The following is a 23,090-nucleotide window of genomic DNA, read 5'->3' on the forward strand; positions in this document are numbered from 1 at the left end:
TCCTCCCCAGAGAGTAGGTGGATGGATGGTATAAACTAAGTGCTTGCTATGGGCTTGTGGCTCGAGGAGATGGCAGGCCTGTCTCAGGCTCTCCCTACCATCGTGTTGATAATATCCTCGTGCTGGCACTGGGCACCCACGCAGCCTGCTCCTCCCTGCCTCCCTCACGGATGTCCCTGTGTGCTCCTGCGTCTTACTGGAACATCAACAGCCCAAGTCCCTTTCAACTGCTTGCTGCTCCTACTTATTTCCCTCTCTCATTCTGTGTAACTTCCTTTTTTCCTTTGAAGGAACCATTGATTAGCATTAACTTTGAAATGTTTGAAATGAGAAAAGCCATAACAATGACACCTTCCTTCCTTCCTTCCTTCCTTCCTTGGATGCCTGGCATGTTTATCATTTAATCATCACCTTAACATCATGAAATGCGCTTACTGATCTGATTGTACAGATCAGAAAACAGGTGCAGAAAACAGTGGCCTCTAACAAAGGCCACTTGGTCAGTAAGTAACAGAGCAGAAATCTGACTCCAGGCAGTCTGGTTCCACAGTCTGTGCTTGACTATCATTGCTCTATATATTAATCTTATACTACATAACTTTTGAAGGTGGTCATTTTAGAAGTTGTTTACTGTTGCCAGTATTTATTGGTCACTTACAGGATGTAAGACTCTTCTGACTCACTATGATTGCGTTCAATTGCACCTATTCATTCTTTTGCTTAATAGGTATTTTTAAATTTCTTGTGCACCTTCTGTGTCCCAATCCTGCATTAGTCTTTCTATTCAACAATAATCACAACAGACAAGACTTCTGTCCTGATGCTCACAGGATAATGGAACAGGTGGAATAATCCCAAAATAAAGTATAATCAAGCGCTGTAATAAAGGTTTCAAAAGGAAAGAGAAGTTTGTTACAAGAGAGAAAATAGTAAGAAGATAGTTTAGACTGAGGAATGCAGATCAAGGAAAACTTGTGACATTTTCTGCTGAAGCTGTAAAAGATTAACAGTGCTAACCAGCTGTAGAGGAGTAGTAAAGTATGCTATAGAAGGTCTTTTGTTTTTGGCGAAAGAGTGGACTGGATGTCAGTATAAACTCTTGTGATACGGAACATCTAAAACTTCTGAATAAAATAGTTGAAGTATATTTTTAAATGTGTGGCTGAGTGGGGAAATAAGGAAGAATTTTAGGAGCCAGAAATTCTGTGAAAACCTGAATTCTGAGATACAAGTAAATTCTAAACCTTTAGTTTGTTCTTTGGGCCTTTGCTAATCCTTGGTGGCCTAGATTTAGACTTTAGCAGGCCTTGTGCAGAAGACAAAGTCAAACCAAGACTTCTGTGTCATGGGTGAGTCAGAGGGAAAAGCCCATCCCCTCCTTACCTCTTCTTCAGAGGGAGACAGTTGGGAGAATCACCCATCTTGGCCTTGGTACTTGAGCGAGTGAGGGTCATACACATCAATCACATTCTTCTATGTGAAAAGATATTTCATGGTAAAAGGAAAATGAATTTCATTATTAAAGAAAAAAACAAACAAACCAAAAAACAACAACCAACCATTTTCTGGGCAGAGGAAAGGCTGTGTGGGAAGGCCCTTATGGAAAAAGGCACCTGACCTTTTCAGGGAACTAAAAAGCTGGTGTAGACTGAGCAAAATAAGTGCTGACAATTGAGGTTGTTAATGAAACCTAGGACCAGATCCTTGCTTGTCCTCAAAGGCTTTGGCTCGGATTTTGGATTTTATCCTAAGTATAATGCAAGTCTTTTGGAGAGTTTTCAAGAGATTATCTGATTTATGTAAGAATGAATAGATTAGAGAAAATATAAAAGTAAAGAATTCTTCTAAAGGCAAAAGCAGAGAAAAACTACAGTAATAATAAAGAGATGAGACATGGATTTGACTTGTATTAGGGACAACTGGAAGACAGTGTTGGGTTCAGGATGCATTTTGAAAGTAAACCTGCTGATGAATTAGATGGTGAGTAGAATATGCAAGGCTGTCCCCAAGCATCTGTCTTGAATAACTGGTTGTCCAGAGGTCTTTTTCTGAATTGAGGAAGTCAGGAGGAGATAGGAAGAGGGAAGATCATGAGTTTGGCTTTAGAAATGTTGAGTTTTAGGAATGCTAAGTTTGGCAAGTAAACGCAAGTGGAGACAGCACCACTATTCAATATACTAGAACTTCGTTATTCAGTTGCCAAGTCGTGTTCAACTCTTTGCAACCCTATGGGCTGTAGCACAGCAGGCTTCTCTGTGCTCTACTATCTCCCCGAGTTTGCTCAAACTCATGTCATTGAGTCGGTGATGCTATCTAACCATCTCCTCCTCTGCCTCCCTGTTCTCCAAGATACTTAAAATATGTTTATATAGTTGAACTCATATTCGAATAAGCCATCCCTAAAATGCAAGAACTGAATATATTTGCATATGAAGTATAATATTTTGGGAAAGACACTGTCAGAAATTGACTGATTGTTCACCAAACCTGTTCTCTTTTCTTCCTGCTGATACAGCTTGAACTGCATTTCCCAGCCTCCTGTGCAATTGCATGTAGTCATCTGGGCAGAGGATGGGCATCATGTGCAGAGGAATGAGAGTACGAGTGATATACATTTTTATGTTTCTTTCTGGCTGTTTGAAAAAAAAAAAAAATTCCCATACAGCTTCTGTGCTGTCTGCACTTTTGCCAACTGATACACTCAAATGCCTTTGGAAACCACATATTGAAGATGATAGAATCTCTTCCTAAATGATAACATAGTTCAGAAAACCCCCAATCATACCCTCCTGCTTACTGAACTCTACATGAACAAAAAAATACACTGCTTTGATTTTAAATTACCAAGTTTCTGTAATTTAGCCACTAGCTTCCTTGGTGGCCCAGACAGTAAAGAATCCACCTGCAGTGCAGGAGACCTGGGTTAGATCCCTGGCTTGGGAAGATCCCCTGGAGGAGGGCATGGCAACCCACTTCAGTATTCTTGCCTGGAAAATTTCATGGACAGCAGAGCCTGGAAGGCTACACAGTCCATGGAGTCACAAGAGTCGGACACAGCTGAGCAACTAAGCATAGCATCATGTTAAAAGATAACGGATTTTCTTTCAAGGTGGCATCAAGGACCTAATTTCTTGTCCATTCTTTTTTTTTTTTCTCTCATTTTTCTTCTGTGTATATTTGATATCATATGTAACTAGGCAGTTTGAAGGTTAGGATGTTAGAAGGTTTATATAGGGAGTAAGGGAATTTGAGAAGCTTGAGGTATGAGAGAGGAGCTGAAGATTATAAATGCCTCCTGTTCTCCATATAAGATAATTATCACTCCTCCTCTGTCTAGCCAAGTAATTCATTTCAAAGATTTACACTCCTGTAGCCACTTTATCCCACCCACTGATAGCACCCTCTTTGCAAAACAGAGTTGATAAAGACCATGATCACCTCTGCTTTTCCTCATTTGGTATTTACAGAATCAGATTCACACACTGGGATGCAAGAAAGTCATAAGTTAAAACTGAGAAACATCTTGTCTTCCTTTATACCTCTGATAATAGATGCCACAGGATCTCTCATGGTGAACACTTCAGGGAGAGATGCAAAATGTATCAGAATGTGTGTACATGTTTCATAGGACACGCTGAAATCAGAATACACCCCTCTGAATCTTTGGCTGTTGGATTAGCCTGATAAGACGTTCTCTTACATCAGTTTCTCATAATTTATCTATCAGTCTATTTGCTTTTCTGGACCTTCATGACTCCTTCCCTCTAGGGAAGTGAAAATCACTCAGTTGTGTCCCACTTTTTGTGACCCCATGGACTATACAGTTCATGGAATTCTCCAGGCAAGAATACTGGAGTAGGTAGCCTTTCCCTTCCCCATGGGATCTTCCCAACCCAGGGATCGAACCCAGGTCTCCTGCATTGCAGATGGATTCTTTACCATCTGAGCCACAAGGGAAGCGCCCCCCCCACCCACCAAGGGCAGGTAGGAGGTAAATCCAGTTCCATATTCTGATCACCCAGCATAATACCTGGTGTACTGTAAGTGCTTAGTAACTCCTTGGTTAAAAACCAAATGAAACTTTGCTAGTTAACAAACATTGTAAATCAACTGTACTCCAATAAAAAATAATTTTTAAAAAAAGAAAAAAGTTAAAAAAAAAACAAAAACACAAAAACTGTTGCATTTTTAAGAGTTCTGTCTATATTTTGGACACAATTTCTTTATCGGATTTATGTTCTGCATTTCCCCCCCGAACATGTGCATTATTTGTAAAAATCTGGAAGTAGAAACAAGCAAATGTCCATCAACTGATGAATACAGAAAAAAATTGTAGAATATCTGCACAACATAATTCATGTCCATAATAGTAAAAGAACACCTAATGAATGGTTTGTATCTGGCTGATAGGAAAAGTGTTCCTAGTGGTGTGCATTATATGGATTATTCACTGTAGAGAATTTCCTTTTAACCACATCAGTAATGTACCTTTAAGATACAGGTCACTATCTGGCCATAGAAAGTATTTTTATGAAAAACATAATGATAATTTTTTTGTATAAGGAATTTATCAAAATTTGCATTCTCTTTGTTTATGAATATATCTTCAATTTGTAAAAAAAAAAAAAAAAGATTATACATGATTGACAGAGTTTATAGTTTTGCAAGAATCAGGTAAATTGCACGTACAGGGACAGGTTGGGCACATGCCCCTACAGGAGCTTTAAGGAATACGTTATGGCTCTGTTGGTAATTGCCTCCTCTTCAGTTCTAGTGGCATATGGCTAGGCTTGGGCAAACAGATGTTTGTACCCAATCAGGCACTTACTGTGTCAGCTCAGGTGTTAAGCCAGGCTGAAGTTTACAGCTGTGCCCTGCTTGAAATTCTAAAGCCATAGCAGTTTATACTCTGAGTCTGGTGTACCTCTCATCTAGAATATGGCATTGTTGACTTCTGGAATCATTTTCTTTCCCAGTCTATGAGCTGATGATAAAACCTGTTCTCGTAGGGATTGTAAGCAAAGTGAAATTCAGTCCTGAATTGTCATAAGTGAAATGAAAAGCTTTCATTTATGTGGTATTAGATGACAGAAATGTGATTATAAGTAAGTCCTCGTTTCTTTTAGGCACACTGGCGCTGAGCTATAGTGGGTCCTTTACATAAGTCAGTACGTTGATCACCTCGGTTCCTTGGACTACTAGCAGTAGGTACTACTCGATATAACCCTTTTCCCAGGAATTTCTGGCTGGCTAGACTAAATTCTCATGCCTTTGATGTTACAGTATATGGATTCTTATCTTGGTAGTGATTACAGTTAATTATAAAAGAAAATCTCAAATTCTATAAAATAATCATTTCTTTATGACTTCCAAGAAGCATTTGATTATCAGAACTGAGGAAAGCTTACTGCAATAGGCAGGCCCAAGCTAGGAGTATCTGTATACCCACAGGCCTTTTCTAAGGACTCCTACCTGTAGCCTCTTCCCGAAGATGTCAGCTCTAGGCATTGCGTGCAAGTGGCCATGCTCTGTGTTGCTAGACCTTACCACCTACATTTGACGTAGAGCAATCAGAAAAAATAAATGCTAAAACAGGCTGTGTGGAGGCTGATCCATTAGAAGACCTAGCACCAGTGCTTTACCTTACTGATGATGGTGACCTAGTAGGCTGGTCAGATCCTCTGCCAGAAAAGTGTATACTTGAGGTCGAGAGATTTATTTGATAGGAACAGAAGTCAAATGCTTAACTAGAACAAAGGTAGACAGAGATGATATGAGTCAGCAAGAAGCCATGAGTAAGCAAGAGTGATGAATAAGTGAAAGTTAAGTCATGAAACTTTTTTTTTTAATTGTGTGTGGGGGAGATACAAAGATTTTACTTAACATCTGTAGGCAAAGAGCATGATCAGTAGGTTATTGTTGCCAAAGACACAAGGAACTAACCAAATGCTTACACACTTGCCTTAGCAACTTGAAATTCTCAATCTGTGTTCCTGTACTTCTCATGAGGCCTGCTTAAGCAGCTTTCCATGACTTACTATGAGGCCTAGCCGTGTGACATGCTTTTATTCCATATTTTCCCATGAAACATTATAGTAGTATTCCCGCTCATACTCCTCTGTTACACACACACACACACACACACACAAACTATACAGCCACACACAGTTACTTGGAATACCTGATTGAGTGTCTGTTCCTTGTAGCCAAAGGATCCTAAATGACACACCTGCTCTATAGGTTCAGCTTTTATTACTTGGGCTCCACAGCCAAGACAAGGACTGAAGAACAATAGCAGTTTTATGCCCAATGAAGAGGGCACAGACTTTGAACAGGAAAAGGCAACCCTGATGTGATACAGGGAGGGACCAGAGAAAGGTAGGTAACATTAATGACCTGAAACATGGCTTTAGAGGTGACTGTGTGGAAATGTATATTAGCAAAAAAGTGTAAGAATATGATTATTATTTCTTCTTTTCTTCTACTAAAGTATGAGTTTCTGAAGCATTCACGGCAGTGTGCCTCTCTAATGCCTAGAAGAAGGCCTTGCACGTGGTAGGTGAAACGCTAAATTGAGCACATAATGACCCAGCTATTGATTTGTCTTAAAGTTTAGTATTTGCTTTGAATTGACTGGTAAAAATATATATATATATATATATACTTTCAGGCAGACTAAACTAAGCCAAAGAGAGAAATGTAAGTTAGAAGTGAGAGTAGAATTTCCAGAAGCTTCTGGGAGAGGTAGAGATAGTGTAGAATAGCCTAGAAACCATGGGAGGAATTTCAGAAAGCTGGATAAGAAACTACCTTCCCCATTCACAAGGCTAAGGAGCAGAACATACTGTTGTCAGAAACACCTGTAGAACACAGGACAGCAAAGCCTTTCACCAGAGAGCATGACATAGAGCACGATAGCGGAGGAGAACTGGCAAAAACAAATTCTAGATTCTAGTTTTTCAGTGACAGAATATCAGGGCATCAGTGCACTAGGAGAACCAAAAGAAGAAATAAGAAACATGAGCCTCATCTTCAAGGGAAGGAGGAGGTATACACATCGCCAAACCACAGGATGTGATGAAGAACAAATAAACGCAGTTGAAGAAAGATGCCTACAGCTGCCAATCTCAGAAGAAACCGAAAGAACTCTCTGAGGGACAATCCAGGAATGCCCAGTTTAGACTGATGGGACAGGGCATGTGGATGGCAGCAGGAGCGTCCTTGGCCCTGGCTGGGCATGAAGAAGCTAGGCAATGGCCTCAGTGAAGAATCACCCAGGCAAGGCTGAAGAGAGAAACAAAAACTTACTGGGAAAACACGAACAAAAAAGTAGGGATCACATCTTTAACATAAGGCAACGTTAGAGTTAGAGGAGAAAGCTTTAAATAAGGCACAGAGGGACGATTCATAACAGCAGTGTACTACTGTCATCTATAAAACAGAAACAGCAAGTGGGAAATATGGAGAGAAATATGTGCTATGGTAGGAGACTTTAATTCACTCCTCTTGGTTAGTGAGACCAGGTGGCCCAAAAAAACAAGAAAATGAAAACCCAAATAAAGATAATAAATGAACTAACTCTTTATTATTAATATTTGTCACTTTGTGTCCTAAAAGCTAAGAACAGACCTTTTATACTGCTGAATAAAAACAAAATACACTGTAAAGAAAATATCAATGAATTTCAAAAGGCAAAACGAATACATATAGCATTCTCTAATCACACTGTAATAAAACTAGAAATTAAGAACATAATTATAAATTGTTAAAATTTTTTATTTAAACAACTCTTGGATCATAGAGGAAATCATACAGATTATAGAAAATCTAGGAGGAAAAGCACTGTATGTCAGAACTTATGGAACAGCTAAAAGTAGAATTCAGAAAGAAGCACCTATCTTAATGAAGAAAGAAAATAGCTGAATTCAGTCTAACTCAAGAAGTTAGAAAAATAATCAATAAAACAGACATTAAAAAGCAGAAAAGCAGAATAACGATAGAAGTTAATGAAGAAGAAAATTAATCAGACTAGTAAATAAAAGAGCTGGTTCTTTTTTTAAAAATTAATTAAATAGATAAATCTTTAGCTAACCTAATAAAATTGAAATGTGGGTGGGGAAGAGAATATAGAATGAGAAATAATAATGAGGAAAGTATAGAAACTAGAAAGAATAAGAGAATTATAAGGAAATATTTTGCTCAATCCTGCACAAATTAACTTGAGAACCTGGAAGGCATGAATGATTTTCTAGGAAAACAGAAATAATCAATACTAATCTCAGATTATTAGTCAAATCATTAATCATCAGAAAATCTAAACTGACTATTTATCACAGAATAACTCCCCCCGCCTGCCCCTCGCCCCAACCCTCTCAGGAAGAGCTTGAGTGAGGCCAAGGTGATGTAGCACGGACTGCTCATAACCTTTCAGGACCACATCAGACCAGAGTTCCCAGATAACATGTGCTTTAGCAAACATGGAGATTTCTCACAGGAGACCTGGGAAAACAGTAAAAAGTTGTTGTTCTTGGGGATCAGAACTGGGACTGAGGGACAGTATGAGAAGGATGTCTTGCTTCTTGTGTACTTTTATTATTTTATACCATTTGCAAATGTTTCTTACTCAAGTGTGAGGAATTTAGAATACCTTTGTTTCACATTGGACAAGTTCACAACACCCTTTGGCTTTTTTTTTTTTTTTTGCCTTAATTTTTTGGCTAGACAGAATTTCTTTCTTTTTTAAAAATATTTATTTGGTTGTGCTGGGTCTTAGTTGAGGCATGTGGTATCTAGTTCCCTGACCAGGGATCGAATCTGGGCCCCTGCATTGGGAGCCCAGAGTTTTAGCCACTGGACTACCAGGGAAGTCTTAGACAGAATTTCTTAAATGCCCTTCAAAGATGTCCCAACCAAATTCCTGGAACCTGAGAATGTGATGAGATATGGCTTCTCTGATTAGATTATGTTATATGTCACAATTGACCAGAAAATAGGGATATTTTCCTGATTTATCTGAGTGGGCCTGATCTCATTAAACGAGCCTCAGATGCAGAGAGCTTTCTTTGGCTGATGGCAGAAGGGAAGTCAGGGAGGGAGGAATTATGAGAAGGACTCCATACACAACTGCTGCTTTGAAGTTGGAGGGGACCATGGGAGAAGGGAGGCAGACAGCTTTGAGGAGCTGAGGGCAGCCCCCCAGCCAACAGCTGGCAAGGAAACAGGACCTCATCCATCCTCATCCATAGTTCCACAAGGAACTGTGTTCTGCCAACAACCTGCAAGAGCTTGGAGGCGGATTCTTCCCCAGAGCTCCCAGATGAGAGGCCAGCCCAGTAGGCATCTTGATTTCAGCCTTATGAAACCCCAGGCAAAGCCCAGCAGAACCCACCCAGGGTCCTGACCTTCAGAGTTGTGAGATAGTAAATGAAAGCTGCTTTCAGCTGCTAAGTCTGTGGTAATTTATTATATAGTAATAGAAAACAAGTAGAGTAAAATTGCATTTTAAAACCTTCATACAGGAATCTGCAAAGATGGTACAGATGAGCCTGCTTGCAGGGCAGGAATAGAGACACAGACGTAGAGAACAGGCCTGGGGACACGGAGGGTGGGGAGCAGGAGAGGGTGGGACGGACTGAGAGCGTGGCACTGGCATACACACACCACTAGGTGTGGAATGCATGGTGGAAAGCTACTGTAGGGAACGCAGCTCAGCCCGGTGCTCTGCGATGACCTAGTGGGGTGGGATAGGGGAGTGGGACGGAGGTTCAAGAGGGAGGGGATATATGTATACACACAGCTGATTCATGTTGTTGTACAGGCGGAACCAACACAACATTGTAAAGCAATTGTACTCTAATAAAAAAAAAAATTAAAAACACAGCCTCCGTACCTGTGGGGCTTTATGAGGACTTAGAGGCGGGAGCATCTTTTCTCCTGTGTGGATGTGGCGGAATCGTGCAGATCAGCCTCAGAGCCCCCAGCACAGAGACCACATGTAGAGTCGGGCTGCATGACTCCTGTGAGGTGCCATAAGTAAAACATACTCTGCTGTATTTTCATTATTTTCTCTAATTGTGTTGAAGTGCAATTTTCTTATTATTCTTTTTAGTCAGCGACTCAGTGTATAGGATGATAATTTTATTATCTTAATGAAGAGAATAAAATTTTTATAGCTGTCTTGTTCCTCTCTCCCCCCATTCAGATTATATAGTCTTGAAAGCGATTTGGGGGGCATTTCCATTTTAAATAATCTTTTCTGTTTTCAGTGAAGAAATTGGAATTTTTTTTCTTTGGATACTTTAGGAAATTAACTCCTACCTTTCTAAAAATTCTTTGTTTATGTGACCTGGGTTTTATTTTTTATTTATTTATTTATTTTTTGACTGAACTGAATTTATTTATTTTTTCTCTCTCTCTCTTTTTTTAATTTTATTTTATTTTTAAACTTTACATAATTGTATTAGTTTTGCCAAATATCAAAATGAATCCACCACAGGTATACATGTGTTCCCCATCCTGAACCCTCCTCCCTCCTCCTCCCCATACCATCCCTCTGGGTCGTCCCAGTGCACTAGCCCCAAGCATCCAGTATCGTGCATTGAACCTGGACTGGCATCTCGTTTCATACATGATATTTTACATGTTTCAATGCTATTCTCCCAAATCTTCCCACCCTCTCCCTCTCCCTCAGAGTCCATAAGACTGTTCTATACATCAGTGTCTCTTTTGCTGTCTCGTACACAGAGTTATTGTTACCATCTTTCTAAATTCCATATATATGCGTTAGTATACTGTATTGGTGTTTTTCCTTCTGGCTTACTTCACTCTGTATAATAGGCTCCAGTTTCATCCACCTCATTAGAACTGATTCAAATGTATTCTTTTTAATGGCTGAGTAATACTCCATTGTGTATATGTACCATAGCTTTCTTATCCATTCATCTGCTGATGGACATCTAGGTTGCTTCCATGTCCTGGCTATTATAAACAGTGCTGCGATGAACATTGGGGTACATGTGTCTCTTTCCCTTCTGGTTTCCTCAGTGTGTATGCCCAGCAGTGGGATTGCTGGATCATAAGGCAGTTCTATTTCCAGTTTTTGAAGGAATCTCCACACTGTTCTCCATAGTGGCTGTACTAGTTTGCATTCCCACCAACAGTGTAAGAGGGTTCCCTTTTCTCCACACCCTCTCCAGCATTTATTGCATGTAGACTTTTGGATCGCAGCCATTCTGACTGGTGTGAGATGGTACCTCATAGTGGTTTTGATTTGCATTTCTCTGATAATGAGTGATGTTGAGCATCTTTTCATGTGTTTGTTAGCCATCTGTATGTCTTCTTTGGAGAAATGTCTATTTAGTTCTTTGGCCCATTTTTTGATTGGGTCATTTATTTTTCTGGAGTTGAGCTGTAGGAGTTGCTTGTATATTTTTGAGATTAGTTGTTTGTCGGTTGCTTCATTTGCTATTATTTTCTCCCATTCTGAAGGCTGTCTTTTCACCTTGCTAATAGTTTCCTTTGATGTGCAGAAGCTTTTAAGGTTTTAAATTTGTCATTAGAGCAACTGCTAATCATGAAAGTGCAATCCAATGACACTATAATGCTTTTTTGACTAGTTTTTCTAGAGTCTTACTTGAGTTGCTACATGCATGCCATGCTTTGTCACCTAAGTCATGTCCAACTCTTTGCGACCCCATGGACTGTAGCCCACCAGGCTCCTCTGTCAGTGGGATTTTCCAGGCAAGAATACTGGAGTGGGTTGCCATTTCCTTCTCCAGGGAATCTTCCCAATCCAGGGATCGAACCTGTGTCTCCTGCTTTGCAGGCAGATTCTTTACTGCTGCGCCACCCAGTTTTGTTCTAATGGCAATTTTACCTGCGACTGAATAAAAATTGTTTACCTTTTAAATTGCCAGACACTAGAAGTTATCTTTCAATTAATTATTTGAGTTTAGTGGTGTGGGAATCAGATATTTAATTCATTGGACTTTCATAAACTTTGCCTTGAAATGTCAACTCTGAGAACCACAGAAGAGCAGAATATCTGTTCAGGTCTCTAAAGAGCTTAGGAAGATTCGAGATTGCTTCTGTGGTCTCCATCACTTCAGCTTCTGAGTAGAAAATACAGTCACAAGCAAGTCAGTGTCAAGAGCCCAGCATGATCAACAGATTCAATAACAGGTAGGATGTCTAATTCTGAGTCTTAATGTCATCTGTTTTTGGTCAGTTACGTTGTTCAATTTTTCTTTCCTAGCCTGTTCCAGGGGTTTGTCAATAGTGTGCTGAGGTCAGAGACTGCTTCTGCCTCTAATATAACATCTCTGGGCAATGTGTTATAAAAAGATTTATCTATAATAAATGTGAAACCCAGGAGCAAAAATTTAAACAACTGATTTTAATGACTGTACAGGGTGTGCCTAGCAGACAGAACAAACAGTTTCTATTTTTCTTTAATAATGAAATTTCTTTAAAGACGGTATTGGTCATTTTTAGCAGAAATGTTTTGTTTTTCATAAGGGAATGAAGTTAAATATTTTTGTTTTTTCACGAGATGTTTCTAAAAGGAAGAGAATGATATTATTGTTAGTTCTGTAGTAGATGGAAGCTTTCAGAGCAGCTGCACTAATTATATTAATGCTCAGTGCCAAAACATATAAAATAACCCTCACTGACTGGTGTCTGAATTATGAAAAGGTAAAAACTTGCATAATAGAAGAACACCAGGCTCCTCCGTCCATGGGATTTTCCAGGCAAGAGTACCGGAGTGGGTTGCCATTTCCTTCTCCAATTTGAAAGAAAACAGAGTGCTTTTCTTGAAGTCCAGTAATCTTTTTATCTAATCAAACTACTTTATCTTCTTTATAAGCCATACTTTACAGTTACTGATTTAAAAGAAATTCCCTCTAGTGGAAAATCTGATCTCAGAATTGTGCATAATTTAGGGGGTCCACACTCCCAGGTCTCAACTCAAAGGCTAGCTTTGCTCCAACGTCCAAGCCTGGCTCTGGTAGACTGTTTTCAAAGACTCTTGATGATCTCTGCTAAACGTTCATTTAGGAATGGTACAGACCACCCTAAAATCCTGGTTGACTTGCTCCTGAGGTCAGGGTTTTCCTCTGGCATGTTACCTTCCAAATAATGCTTCTACTACGCTAAATATAAAAAATTAGTTTGCCATCTGAACCCTCCACCTAATAATATGTGTCAGAGGTGTGCTGATGGGTGATGAATTTGCTAGCCCCAAAAGAGAAAGAAACGTGTGGGAATGAGGCTTTGAGAAGTATTGTAAGCTGCACATGGTAAATCCAGCATTCACACATTATAGTTTGCCTTCAGTAATTTGGACCTCCTCAGCTTTGGGGCAATAGTGCATATACGTGGTATAAGATAAGCTTATTTAACAGAGTTCCATCAAGTAAATATAAAAATCTCAATTTTCTTATGGTAATAATATTGACCTTACATTTTTGTTTTTATTTTTTGTTCAGTGGTTTCAGGAATGAATTGCTTGGTAGGAAATCAAGCAATACACTTCCCAGCCTGATATTATGTTATGTATTGAGGCTAAAGAGTATTGTACAGAGGAGTGCCCTTTTTCATAAAACATTAGGGGTAGAGAGGGTGGAGCCTTTCCATGTTTTAATAGCAAAGACCTCTCATTGTAAAAAATGAGATTATCCCGTTAGAAACCATATAAATTACTGAAGGGAAATATGACCAAGAATATGTTTTGGTTAAATAGATGCCAGATGCCCATTTCACTGGATGATTACTATTCTAAATATTTTTCCATTAGCTAGTTTCAGCTCAGGAAATAGATTAGACCCTTAATGGCCTAAGCAACCAGGAAATGCACAATATATTTATAGATTTCACCAGTGAATTTGAAATAAAACTTGTCTATTAAAACTTCTGATTGCAATACTCAATGTAAATTTTTTTAATGCTTTTTAAAACATTCTCTCTTGAGTTCAGTTCAGTCACTCAGTTGTGTCTGACTCTTTGTGATCCCATGAACCGCAGCACGCCAGGCCTCCTTATCTATCACCAACTGCTGGAGTCCACCCAAACCCATGTCCATTGAGTCGGTGATGCCATCCAACCATCTCATCCTCTGTTGTCCCCTTCTCCTCCTGCCCTCAATCTTTCCCAGCATCAGGGTCTTTTCAAATGAGTCAGCTCTTTGCATCAGGGGGCCAAAGTATTGGAGTTTCAGCTTCAACATCAGTCCTTCCAGTGAACACCCAGGACTGATCTCCTTTAGGATGGACTGGTTGGATCTCCTTGCAGTCCAAGGGACTCGCAAAAGTCTTCTCCAACACCACAGTTCAAAAGCATCAATTCTGCAGTGCTCAGCTTTCTGTATAGTCCAACTCTCACATTCATACATGACCACTGGAAAAACCATAGCCTTGACTAGATGGACCTTTGTTGACAAAGTAATGTCTCTGCTTTTTAATATGCTATCTAGGTTTAATATGCTTCCTTCCAAGAAGTAAGCGTCTTTTAATTTCACGGCTGCAGTCACCATCTGCAGTGATTTAGGAGCCCCCAAAAATAAAGTCAGCCACTGTTTCCACTGTTTCCCCATCTATTTGCCATGAAGTGATGGGACCAGATGCCATGATCTTAGTTTTCTGAATGTTGAGGTTTAAGCCAACTTTTTCACTCTCCTCTTTCACTTTCATCAAGAGGCTCTTTAGTTCTTCTTCACTTTCTGCCATAAGGGTGGTGTCATCTGCATATCTTATTGATATGCAGGTTATTGATATTTCTCCCAGCAGTCTTGATTCCAGCTTGTCTTCCTCCAGCTCAGCATTTCTCATAATGTACTCTGCATATAAGTTAAATAAGCAGGGTGACAGTATACAGCTTTCAGGTACTCCTTTTCCTATTCTCTCTTATCCCAACCCTTTTAAAAGTCTCATAATCTCAGTAAAGAGAAGTTACCTAAAATCATATTTTGAGGAAAGCCTAAGTTTATATTAAGTGCTGGGAGTCAATTCCTGCTGAGCCTGGATCCTGTGTTTTAGTAGTAGAAACTAATCCATTTCTGGTCTAGTGTTGGAAATCTGTAGCAGTCTAACAGGGCAGCTACTATGGGCCATTCTGATGGCCCTGTTCAGGCCTAGAGCTTCTCCAGTCCAAAAGGCACTGGAGGAAGCTTATCATCACCTTATTTAGCCCTTAGAGTTTAGCTGTGCTCTGTGAAAGACTGGGAGTGAGTGTATCCTGTACATAGAACAAAGGTAAGACAGGCTTTGGCTTCCTTTAGGGCTCAGGCGGTAAAAGCGTCTGCCTGCAATATGGGAGATCTGGGTTCGATCCCTGGATCCGGAAGATCCCCTGGAGAAGGAAATGGCAACACACTCCAGTACTCTTAGGGCTTCCCTTGTGGCTCAGATGGGAAAGCGTCTGCCTACAATGCAGGCGACACAGGTTCGATCCCTGGGTTGGGAAGTTCCCCCGGAGATGGAAATGGCAACCCACTCCAGTATTCTTGCCTGGAAAAGCTCATGGACAGAGGAGCCGGTAGGCTACAGTCCATGGGGTCACAAAGAGTCGGACAGGGCTGAGCAACTTCACTTCACTTCCCTTCCCTCACAGTACTCTTGCCTGGAAAATCCCTTGGACTGAGAAGCCTAGCAGGCCACAGTCCATGGGGTCGCGGAGAGTTGGACACAACTGAACGACTTCACTTTCACTTTTCAGTGCCCTTGCTTAACAGTCAGGAGGGCTGATTACCACCTTAACTTCACCACTGAATAGCTTTATTGGGGGCCTTTGACATAAGCAGTTAAGTTAGAGGACCCCAGAGGCCCAGTACAGCTCTTACACCATCAAGTCTAAATTCCACCTGTGATTTCATGGAATCTTGAAGTAAGCATTCCATTCCCCTTCAGTGGCCATTGTTTTCTGCACCTGGTAAAGAAAGACACAGGCTCTTGAGAGTGAGGGAAAAGAAAGGCTCAAATCAAAGACATTTTAAACAAAATGAGATTGAAAGGTATTTGTTTATTTTTTATGGGAAATGAGGGATTAATCCATGGATTTTCATTGTGTATAAAAGTTTCTTTCATTGTCTTCCTACAGTATTTTAATAGCCTGAATTCCTTGAGTTTTTCTTTCTGGCACCCCAGATGTTTAACGCTGTCTTCTGTATGTAGGAAAAACAATAACTGTGTGTTCTCTTGAATTTCACTAAAGTACCACTTAAAAAAGTAAAGTGTAAACTGCCTTTTAGTATTTGCATTAAGTCAGTTTTTCATGATTGATTGATGCTTATGCAGTGACCCATTTTTATTTGTTTGTACTAACAAGAGCATAGCTTTCATAAATGGACAGTTCAAATGAAAAGATATTTTGTATTATTGAAACTGAGCAGGAGACTCTGGGGCTCCAGGCCACAGACCCTTTCTCTGTCCCCTGTTTCTTGTTTGTAAGGTATAGACTCCAGCTTCCATGACCTTCCCTCAGTCCCAAAGGGAAGATTCAAACAGTTGCTAATCAGAGAAGGGAGGGAGTGAAGACACAAAGGAGGCGACCACCTGAGGCCAAATCCAAGAAGCCAGAGAAGCTCATCAGGAGAGGTCAGATTAAAGGAGTGCAGGCCCTGCACACACCCTGATACTTATTAGCAACTCTGCCCTGGAATCATTGCTATAAAACTCTCAGGAAAACCTCCCCGTTGGGACACATAGTTTTAGAGGCATGAGCCTGCTGTGTCCCCCTTTGCCTGGCAAAGCAATAAATCTTTTCTATTTCACCCAAAACTTTGTCTCCAAGATTAGATTTGGCACCGGTGGACAGAGGCTGAGTTTTTGGTATTCCTCTTAACTTTAAAATATTATGTAGCCCTATTCGCATCCATATGCTCTCAGATTAGACTGACCAATTACATATTGGAATACCTGGACCAATTTAAAATACAACTTAAGGAAATTCCTTGAGTCCAGTGGCTGGGACTCCACGCTTTCACTGCCGAGGGCATAGGTTCTATTCCTGGTCGGGGAACGGAACCCCGCAGGCTACATGGTACGTGCAGCATAGGAGAAAGAAATGAAATAAAATGCAACTTAAAACTCATACAGAGGCAGTAAAGGTTCACCACTACATTTTATAGGATTTGCTTTTATTTTTCTATTTTATTTATTATATTTTTAAGTTAAATACCTTTAGATTAAAACGCCCCAGGAAAAACATATGAAAAAACCTTTCCAAATTTAAGTTTAAAACACCACACTCTTCCTCCAACCCTGCACACCACCTAATAGCAGCAAATCAAGTTAATCAAGTAGTATAAACCAAAAAGAATGGAGACTCTATCCACCTGATTTTACAGATCTTCACCAGCAGCAGTTTCCCCTTGATGGTATTGTCAATCAAAAGTTCTTGTACCCAACACACAGTGAGACCAGACAGACCAAAATATCAGAGTTTGGAGCCCGAAAAGTTTATTACAGGGCCAAGTGAAGAGAACGAGTGCTCTTGCTCAAAAAATCCTGAACTCTCTGATGGTTTTCAGGGAAAAGTTTTTGTAGGAAAAATTTGGGCTGAGGGTTGCAAGTGTGTGACCTTCTTCTGATCTGTTGGTGATCAAGTAACAGAATGGTGTTGGAGGAATCTTGTACTCAGCCTGAAGTTACCATCCTCTATCTGAGTGGGGGCCTTAATTCTAGCAGAAGAACACAAAGGTATTGTTATATATATCCCTGAAGACCCTGATGCTGGGAAAGATTAAGGGCAGGAGGAGAAGGGGGCGACAGAAGATGAGATGGTTGGATGGCATCAGCAACTCAATGGACTTCAGTTTGAGCAAACTCCTGGAGATAGTAAAGGACAGAGAAGCCTGGCATGCTGCAGTTCATGGGGTTGCAAAGAGACACGACTGAGTGACTGAATCACAGCAACAGTCCCTTGATAAGGAAAAGAACCCTTCTTTATCAGTGTGCTCTTATTTCTTGACTGCTCCTCCTTTGTTTGTGCATTCCTCTTGCTGGCTCATACAGTAAAGTGTCTGCCTGCAATGCAGGAGACTTGGGTTCGATCCCTGGGTTGGGAAGATCCCCTGGAGAAGGAAATGGCAAACCACTCCAGTATTCCTGCCTGGAAAATCCCATGGACGGAGGAGCCATGTGTCCATGGGGTTGCAGAGTTGTACATGACTGAGCGACTTCACTGTTAGTTAGTAACTGTTTGAATCTGCCCTTTGGAAATGAGAGAAGGTCTAGGAGGCTGAAAACTTTTTCCTACACACAAGAAAAAGCGAACACAGAAAGCATTTGTACCTGGCGGGGCCCCACAGGCTCCTGCTAGGTTTCAGTAGGAAGCACTGATCTTATCAAACCTCTATAACTACATCCATCATCTCTCTAGCTCTTGTTCTGTACAGATCCCAGAGGCTGAGGTCTACAGTTAGTCAGACTTAGTTTGCTATACCCTGCCACACTCCATTAAAGAATTACTTTTTTCCCCACTTGGCATTGTTTCTTCTTCCTTCTTATACCACTTTCTCACTTTGATCTTCCTCTCATTTTTAAAATGTAATTTGTTCTTACTTTTTTAGTTGCCTAAGTCCTAGACTTTGGTTTCCCCATCTTGTTGCAGGAAGGGGGACCCCTTTCAGGACGTGAAATGGGCTCTTATCTAACACTAAGAAATGAATTATCTGAGGAGACACATGTACTGACAAAGCAAGAGACTTCATTGGGAAGGAGTGCCCAGGCCAAGAGCATCACATGAGGGAACCCAGGAGGACTGCTCTGCCGCACGGTCACAGTCTCGGGTATTATGGTGATGGGGTTAGTTTCCAGGTTGTCTCTGATCAGTCACCGTGACTCAGGTCCTTCCTGGTGGTGCATGCGTCACCCAGCCAAGATGGATTCCAACGGGGATTCAGGGAACTTGGTGTGGGACTTACGAACTGGTGTCTCCTCTCTCCCTTTGGCCTTTCCTGAATTATTCTAGTTGTCGGCATTTTGTTATTTCTGTGTTCCTTACCAGGACCTCCTTTTGTAAGATAACTCACGCAAGTGGTTACTCTCATGCCTGGCCGGGGCTTGTGGTTTCAGTCAGTGGGTTCCCTAACAATGTATAAATCAGGAACTAGATTTATAGTCAGTGCCAATACTCTGTGAATTCATAGTGGTATGTACTTATGAATAAATAAAATTGTCACCATTTTGATGATAAATACATCAACAAATTATTTGTTGGAAATGAGGGTGGGGAGAAAACCTTTCTTCTACCCGCTCAGGTTTGGTTTCTTGGGAACTGTGAATTAAACTGACAAAAGTCGTATATTTCTTCATTGATGTTAATATTTTTACATGATTGGAAACTTCATAGAAAAGAAGTGAAAAACCAATGAAGCATTTGGACCTGGGGCCTACTTGGCTTCCCATGGCACAGTGGTAAAGAATCCCCTTGAGAACGCAGCAGACACAAGAGATGTGGGTTCGATCCCTTAGTTGGGAAGATCCCTGGAGTAGGAAATGGCAACCCACTCCAGTATTCTTGCCAGGATAATTCGTGAGCAGAGGAGCCTGGTAGGCTACAGTCCATGTGATCACAGAGAGTTGGACACGACTGAGCAATTGAGCATGTACACCCACAAGAAATTGTGACAAGACAGGAAAAGGGGACTGGGGCTTCTAGGAAAGTGAGTTGTGGGAAGATGACTAGAAAATGCGTGAGGAAAGCATGGTAGATAAGGGTTGTAGAGGAGACACATTTACTGAAGGAAATTTCCTTTGCAAAAGAGAAATGTATGTCCTGCTTTTGGGATTCCCAGGTGGCACAGTGGAAAAAAGTTGCCTGCCAGTGCAGGAGGTGTGGGTTTAATCCCTGAAGATCCCCTGGAGGAGGAAATGGCAACCCACTCCAGCATACTTACCAGGAAAATCCTGTGACAGAGGAGTCTGGCGGCTGCAGTCCATGGGGTCACAGTCGAACACAGCTGAGCATGCAGGCACATGCGCTTCTTTTCGGCAGATAAGGGGAGGACAGGAGCTCCTCCTATGTCTGCTGTTTCTCAGTTGCCTTCAGCTTTAAATAATCCTTAAGTCACATCAGCATATTTGGGGTGTTATATTCTGACCACCTTCAGAAACGTAAGAATCTGAAAACCATTCAGAACCTCGTGTCTCTGAAATTCATTAATTCTACTGTAAGGAAGGAATCAATAATTGTCCCTCTATCCTTTGAGGTTCTTGGTTGAGACACCTCCTATAATAAAACACAGATTCATAGGATAAAAACAAATAGGAGTTTGATAACATGCACACATCCTATATACATGAGAGATATCCAGGAATACAGAGCAACTTCCCGACATTGCCCAAGAAACCATCTTTGATAGCTTTTCCAGCTAGAGACAAAAAATGTTTAGGAGGACAGTCATTTATGGGAGGAAAAGCACAGTAAACAGGGACAAGGTTATTATGCAGAGCTTAAGTGCTTACCTTCTCCAGTGGTAAGAGTTTCTAGAAATTTAGAATCATCCTTCTCTTCCTGGTACAGAGAGAGACTATAAGTGTCTCTTACAAAAGGATAGCTTTTACTTGGTTTTCAGATCTTTTCCTATGTCTGCTATTTTCTTAAAATTAATAACTCTAAAATTATCATTATGCCAAAGAGGCATTTTTAGGGTGAATATTCTGTTCCCTTTTGCAACTTTATAAAACTGATTGATGACATTGAATAATATATATTTAAACCTGTAACTAATTAATACTGATATATAAACAGTACCTATAACAATGAGGTACTCACAGGTGATTTTTTATTTTCCAATTTTAAGAATATTTAGTATCAAAATATCAAGTTGTATATATTAAGTACATTTTTGTCAATTATACCTCAGTAAGGACTCCATTAAGGAGAAGGCAATGGCACCCCACTCCAGTACTCTTGCCTGGAAAATCCCATGGACGGAGGAGCCTGGTGGGCTACAGTCCATGGGGTCACTGCGAGTCGGACACGACTGACTGACTTCACTTTCATTTTTCACTTTCATGCATTGGAGAAGGAAATGGCAACCCACCCCAGTGTTCTTGCCTGGAGAATCCCAGGGATGGGGAGCCTGATGGGCTGCTGTCTATGGGGTCGCACAGAGTCGGACACCACTGAAGCGACTTAGCAGCAGCAGCAGCAAGGACTCCAAGGAGATCCAACCAGCCCATCCTAAAGGAGATCAGTCCTGGGTGTTCATTGGAAGGACTGATGCTGAAGCTGAAGCTCCAGTACTTTGGCCACCTCACACGAAGAGCTGACTCATTGAAAAAGACCCTGATGCTGGGAGGGATTGGGGGCAGGAGGAGAAGGGGACGACAGAGGAGGAGATGGCTGGATGGCATCATCAACTCGATGGACATGAGTTTGAGTGAACTCCGGGATTTGGTGATGGACAGGGAGGCCTGGTGTGCTGTGATTCATGGGGTCACAAAGAGTTGGACACTACTGAGTGACTGAACTGAACTGAACTGAACTCAAGACTGAAAAGCGGGCTTCCCTCGTAGTTCAGTTGGTAAAGAATCTGCCTGCAATGCAGGAGACCTGGGTTTGATTCCTCAGTTGGGAAGATGCCCTGGAGCAGGAAATGGCAACCCACTCCAGTATTCTTGCCTGGAGAATCCCATGGACAGAGGAGCCTGGCATGGTGTCGCAAGAGTTGAACACGGCTTAGAGACTAAACCACCACCAAGGCTGAAAAACAAAAAGAATATTTGAATGTTCTGGTTGTAATCTCTGAGGCAAAGACTTTGTCAAAGTGAAAGAAAATTTATCACAGTATGAATCAGTGGCTTATTTTTTACGATATTTATGAAGCAACATCGTTTGAGTTGAAACTAGGAATTATTTTCAAAAGTCTGATGGTTAGAAGTAAATTTGCAATCAAAAATAATCCCTCTCTTAATTTACTATGTGTTCAGGGTTCCCAACTCAGGTCAGTTTTCACTTCCAGGGGACATTTGGCAATGTTTGGAAAATTTGTCCCAGCCTTAGGGGAGGGGCGTTGCTGGTTTCTAGTGTGTAGAGGCCAGTAATGGTACAAAGTATCTTAAACAGGACAACTCCATGCAGCAAAAAGTTATCCATCTCAAAATGTTACTAACACCAAGGTTGAGAAACTTTTCTGTATGTGACTGTGACTCAGGATGAATTCTGCAATTTGATGCGTCTATTCATGTTTAATTCTAGTAGGTCTTAAAGATAAAATAATGGTTGTTAAAAATGTCACATCTCAGGTGCTTCCCTTGTGGTCCAGTGGTTAAGACACTGTGCTTCTACTGCAGAGGACATGAATTTGATCCCTGGTTGAGGATCTAAGATCCCACATGCTGCAAGGCCAAAAAAATATAAACAGAATAATTTCTTTTAAAAAAAGAAAGGAAAGAGGCTGTATGAGATTAGATCTTCACAGTGGATTCTTGATTTTGGTCTGAGGCAATATTATTACTATGGTAAAACAAAAAGAGAAAGCATTTAAAAGATTCTAGTAACTGGTACTAAGGGTCCCATCTGAGAAGGTTTAAAGACTGAGTAATCATTCTTACATAGCTAAGTCTTGTATCCTCAAAGTGGAGTCATGGACTGTTAAGCTAAAGTGGATTTGACCAATCATTTAGTCCAATGCTGTTGCTTTAAAATAAAATAAGAAGCTGTGTATCTAAGCTCATATGGTGTTTTGGTTGCAGAGCCCAAACAAGTCATGATTACAATCAAGCTACAAGGCACTTCCTTCCCCTCCATGAAGATAGTCATCACATTTGCAGGTTCTTTTCATTGACCCATTTAAGTTGACCCTCACTAGCCTCTGCATCAAGGTTTGTTCATTGTGGACTTGAAGAAAACTCAGTGAGGAACTGATTTTGTGAATAAGGGAATTGGCAGTTGCAGCCCTATAGCATTTACACAATTGCAGCATGATATTAAAAATGGTAGGGTAGGGAATTCCCCTTGAATCCTCAAAATGATAGAACTGGAATTCTACTTACTATCCTCTCTTTCCCAACAATAGTTGGATTTCTACAGCCATTTCCCCTTCAGTCATTTGCCTCTTTGCTTTTTTAAAGAAGTTTCCATTATTA

The 23,090-nt window shown here is 40.7% G+C and overlaps 1 protein-coding gene across 4 annotated transcripts in view; it reads left to right on the forward strand.

Moving 5' to 3' along the window:
- RABGAP1L (RAB GTPase activating protein 1 like) overlaps positions 1-23,090 on the forward strand; it is a 741,235-nt gene that overhangs the window by 607,025 nt on the left and 111,120 nt on the right. Inside the window, exon 1 of one of the 4 annotated variants that reach the window (XM_061381713.1) lies at positions 14,747-16,006. The exons of the other annotated variants lie outside the window; for them this stretch is intronic. The gene's annotated coding sequence lies outside the window, so the exon portion shown is untranslated. Of the gene's footprint in view, positions 1-14,746; positions 16,007-23,090 lie in introns of those variants that run through there. 4 annotated transcript variants of the gene reach the window in all.

Source organism: Bos javanicus, chromosome 16 (genome assembly GCF_032452875.1).
Source record: "Bos javanicus breed banteng chromosome 16, ARS-OSU_banteng_1.0, whole genome shotgun sequence".
Classification (NCBI taxonomy): domain Eukaryota; kingdom Metazoa; phylum Chordata; class Mammalia; order Artiodactyla; family Bovidae; genus Bos; species Bos javanicus.